Source organism: Barbus barbus (genome assembly GCF_936440315.1).
Source record: "Barbus barbus genome assembly, chromosome: 21".
NCBI lineage: Eukaryota > Metazoa > Chordata > Actinopteri > Cypriniformes > Cyprinidae > Barbus > Barbus barbus.
The window spans coordinates 18,281,179-18,286,893 of NC_136749.1; positions in this window are offsets into that span (position 1 = coordinate 18,281,179).

The window sequence follows — 5,715 nt, forward strand, 5'->3', positions numbered from 1 at the left end:
CTACTGTCTATACACAGAGCAAGAATTAACATGTTTGGTTATGACAGACCCACATACACATATCTGATCAGGTATGGTGTTGATAATGGTATGAAACCTCTAAACACGAAGAGGAAAGATCTCTCAATTTGCATTCTGCTGGGTATACACTCATCTAAAATACTGGATGCCCATCCATGTATTTTTTTTCTCACTGAACACACACGAAAAAACACAATAAACTTAGTCTATACTATATAGCTACAATACAATTTAAAACTCTGGGTTGGTAAGATTTGTTTTAAAAAAAAGTCTTATATTCTCACCAAGACTACATTTATTTTTATCAAAAATACAGAACAGTGTGAGAAATATATCTGTAAAATAACAGAAAAAGTACACTCTACCGTATAAAGAACCTGTTAAGTTAGTTTTTTAACTGTGTTTGCAGATGGATGGGATTAATGCAAAACACAAATTCCAAGTATGGGTTACCACACTTGCCCACACCTCACTTCACTACTGGGGGCCTAAAGTCATGGCCTAATGGATAGAGAGTTGTAACCCGAAGGTCGCGGGTTCGAGTCTCAGGTCCGTAGGAATTGTCGGTGGGGGGAGTGAATGTCCAGCACTGTCTCCACCTTCAATACCACGACTGAGGTGAGACCTTTGAGCAAGGCACCGAACCCCCAACTGCTCCCTGGGCACCGCAGCATAGCATAAATGGCTGTCCACTGTGTGTGTGTGTGTGTGTGTGTGTGTGTGTGTGCGCATGTTTATGTGGTTTATGAGGACACAAATTTGTATAATGACATGGGTATGACAGAGGTATTACAATGTGAAGGTGGTTTATGAGGACACTGCCATGTCCCCGTAATTCAAAAGGCTTAAAAAACATACTAAATGTGTTTTTTTGAAAATCTAAAAATGCACAAAGTCTCCTGTGAGGGCTAAGTTTAGGTGTAGGGTTGGTGTAGGGCAATAGCACACACAGTTTGTTCAGTATAAAAACCATTACGTCTATGGAGAGTCCCCATAAACCACAAAAACCAACATGCGTGTGTGTGTGTGTGTGTGTGTGTGCGCACTTGGATGGGTAAAATGCAGAGCACAAATATGGGTTATACACAAAAATGGGTTACCATATTTGGCCACACTTCACTTTCTTTTCTTCATTATACTCCAAATTGTTATTGTTATTTTGTAAACTTAATTTACTAATTGTGCAGTTATACTAATTGTATACTAATATATATTATAATTTATAATATACACACACACGAACACGAACAATTTAATGAACACACACAAAATAAAATGTCTCTGTAACTCATTTACACATACCATATAAAGGTAAAATCAGTAAAGAGTTAAAGCTCTTGTGTTGAATTATCCACACGTTTTGGTTTTTTCCCCAATAGGTGGCGATGATGCTCTTAAGGAGTTACTGGCCAATAAACAAGAAGAAGATGTTGCATCCGGGACATTTACGTACTTTGCGCGCCTAAACGGGTTGAAACTTTTCTCACAGTCGCCATTTTCTTTGACTCGTGAATCGCGATGCGGAGCAAACGAGGAAAATACAGAGATTAAGTGTTTTATGTTATTCACACAGTATTAATTTTATAACTTTATAACATCACATTGTTTTAGAACGATATTTATGTGCGCGGTTTTAACAGGAAAGTAACACTTAAAGTAAGTGTTTTATCTCATTTACAATATGTATTTTATAACATCATAAACGAATCGGCCATGTCTGTAATTTGTAAAGTAAAAATCCCCCGCAAATGACCTAAATTACCATATTTCACCGAACACCGAGGTCCTGTGATAATATTAGTCCCGTGCGAATCAGCATATCTGTGATTTGGCCAGAATTTGGCGGGTCGTATATAATTTTTCAAGGTTTTTGTTTCCTGTGCGCCTACAGGCCTAACGTTACAGTTGGAAGCAGCTATTCTGCTCTTGCCTGCTCTGTTCAAGGAGGACCCGGGGTTGCTGTTTGAAGTTGAGGTGAGCCATGAACAGTTGACTACAGTGTGTGAAACACAGTCTAATCAAAGCACTACACTTATTGCACATTTTGTTATTCAGATGATTTCAATGCAAACATTATTTTTTTTGTTTGTTGGTCTACACAAACTATGCTATCAAATTGAAGAGAATTTTGTTCAAATGTATTTGAGCAGTTGTGTGACAGTAGTTCAAATTAATTTAACTCATAAGGTTTGCCTTGCAAATAAATATGAGAAGATGGTTAATGCTATTATCTCCTCTCCCCCAGGGCCATTCTCAGACCAGCCCATCCCAACACCTAAGATGAAGCCTAAAGGCTGTAGGGAGGGTCAACTTGTGCAGTATGACCATATTGTGCTCACATTGGATTGACAGTTAATCACAGAGGAGAGCGAGGATATCTCGACGGCACTGGGACTCCTCCTGTAGCAGCAGTTCTCAATTCCAGTCCTGGTGACCTGCCCCCACATGTTGTACATGTCTCATTTATTTAACACACCTGATTTCAGATCATGAGGTCGTCTCCTTGAATGAACTCTGCTCTGACTGACATGGCCCCTACACAGTGTCCCTACACAGAACATTCATTCACAGATTTACACTACTTCCTGTCACTGTAAGTCAATATTCTCTATTTCTTGGCCTCTTCCAAGTCTAGTTGTAGTTTCTATTGTTTTTTAAATCCTGAAGGACTTACGAAAATGTTAGTATGCTGTTGACAGTGAAAAAGTGAAAGATACTGCAGTACTTCAGAGTGTACAACTTAGTTTGCAAGTGCTTGTGTATTATTAATTTTCAGTAATTTCACTCACTATTAATGTTAAAAAGACTAGATTTTTCAAATAAAGTAAAGAACTAATGTAGGCCTAAGACTATAGGTGAAAAAGTTACCAGGGCTACAGTATATATATATATATATATATGTATATATGTATATATATATGTAAACCAGGACTCTCTCTTCTTCAAAAATGTGTATAAAACAACAACTCCCCGTATATTGTGATGTTGTATATGTATATTCCCTGTCTTGTCAGCACTCATTTTATTTGCTGCTGAAATAAATAAATTAAAAGGTTTTGAAAGTGGCATGTATTGTTTTTCTCAGTAAGCATTTAGTACATGAATTTGAATCTTTAAAGCTGCAGTTTGGTAAGAAATTATTAGTTATCATTCATCTTAAGTAAAAGTGTCATTTAGAAGCATATTGGCTCATCTATGGTAGTCATATATGGCACCTCTAATGGTTCTGTGTAACACATTTTGACATTACTTACTTTTACTTTTAGTCATTTAGCAGACGCTTTTATCCAAAGCGACTTACAAATAAGAAAAAGTAACTAAAACTAAAAGTTAACACTCTGTAAATCTATACACACACATTTAAGAAAATACAGAAATTAAATAAAATGGACAAATGCATACAACAACATTTCAATAGTAAACATATAAATGGAAAAAAAATAAAAAGCGATACTTAAATCCTTTGCTGGTGTCCCAGCCCGGTGGAGTCAATGGTCTTTACACTCTTTGGGCTTCACACTAAGAGGGCTTCACACGAGGGCTGCCGCGGTATAATAACCTTTTTTATACCTATCTAACAAATCACTGCTAGAATTAAGCTGAACCCACTTTCCTATTGATCACTAAAAATGGCCAAGCAAGTGCAGACACTGACAAGATACTCGATACAGTATGAGACCAAACGCGATTTCAGCAACTCTCAACACAGAACATTCAGCTTCTTATCTTTAAGAATATGTGCCATATAGTACCAAACGAGGTGTCCCTATGATTAAAAGCCAAAGAACCACTGTTGAACACCATTTTTGAGAAAAAGTGCTATATGGCACCTCTTATGGTACTAAATAGCACCATTTGAAAAAGGTGCTATATAGCACCAAAAGTGGTTCCCCTATGATTACGAGCCAAAGAACCACTTTTGGTGCTATATAGCACTGTTTTTTTTTTTTTTTTTTTTTTAGAGTGTACTGTCAGCTTATTACCAGGACATTATCCATTAATTGTATAGACATTTTTGTTAACATCCTAAAACACATAATGAATTAAATTAAATTGTTAAATTCAAAGTACAGGTAAAACACCTGTAAAAAAATAAATACTGAAAACTCTTTCAAATGAATACATTGTGCCTTATTTTTACAGATTTTTTTTAGTGTAGAAACAGTAATATTGTGAAATATTGTTACTATTTAAAATAAAGGTTTTCTATTTTAATACATTTTTAATAAATAATTTGTGATTAAAAAGCTGAATTTTAGCAGGCAGTGTTCAATGTCACATGATCATGTAGAAATTATGCTGATTTGATGCTCAAGAAAGATTTCTTATTATTATCAATGTTAAAAACAGCTGCTGCTTAAATTGTATTTATTTTTATTTATTTTTTGTGGAAACTGATACATTTTTCTTTTCAGGATTCTTTGACGGATAGAAACTTCAAAACAATGCTGTTTATTTTTCAAAGAAAATAGCAAGTCGCACTACACTTGACATCGGTTAGGCAAGACGGTTATCCTCTGGGGCGAGTCTATCATTTGTCAACCGCTGTCTCTTGTAACAGAGAGCGTATACTTCATTAGAACTACACAACCTTGACTCAAACCCCAGTTTCCCAGGGGCTGGGTTAACATGAGGTTAAACACTGAGCCTGGGTATGTGTGCATGTGCATGTGCATGTGCAGTTTAGGGGTGGGAGAGGGCTGTCACTGATCAACTATGCAAGCTGGATTCCTTAAATCTTTCTTAAATTAATGAATAAAAATAATTTAAGAGGTTTTGAAGTTTAGAACTAATGTAGAAGACTGGGAGTGAGTGTAAGAGACGGATATAGACAGGGTGAGACAAAGGTCATCTAGACTTGTCTTTGCAAGCGCAAACAGTAGAAGATGACAAAAAGAGCCATTGATGGAGCAGCACAATGCAACGTACACTGACAACGCTTGAATCCCATTATACCGCTTTTCCTCCAACTGCTTGTTCCCTTTTCGTGTTTTCAAGCTCTCTGCTGCCGGTGGGTCAGTGCTGTGGAGTTTAGTGACAAAGCTGTCATTGTGCTCATGGTTAGAGAGAGACGGAGAGAAAGAAAGAGAGCACAAACTATGGCCCATTCCACTTCCTCTTTCTGTTCTGACCTGGTCAGCTATGGCTAAAAGTGACTGGTCATGCAAACAATTATGACAGCACAATCTGATCGGTCTAGTCAGATTTCAGTATATGACCTATATTATAATAACCATGTAGTTCACCAAGTAGGAAACAGGGTTGTTACTAAAACAAAAATAATAAAAATGTGAATTAAAATAAATGTTTACTGAAATAAAATATACAAAAACCTAAACTTATTTTATTGTTATATTTATACATATATTGCTCAAAATTGCTTACATTTTTGCTCAAAATGAGAAAAGTCGCTGAAAGGAACAATGAGAGTCAGTGTAATACTCATTAACATCTGGAGCAGAGGAGAAAAAGCCTGCGTACACGTCCAACACTTTTCAGATGACCCTGATCGGTGTGTTTCTCCACTGGAACCAGAGCTGAAGAAAAGACGGTTACTGTCATGGACTTTTTAAATTAAGCAAGAGGCTGAAGACTTAGTTGAGACTTTTTTCCTTTCCTCACAGCTTTCTGTTTGAATCAAATATCAATTAAACTATAATCATCATGTTGTTTAGGGAAATGGTGAAATCCACA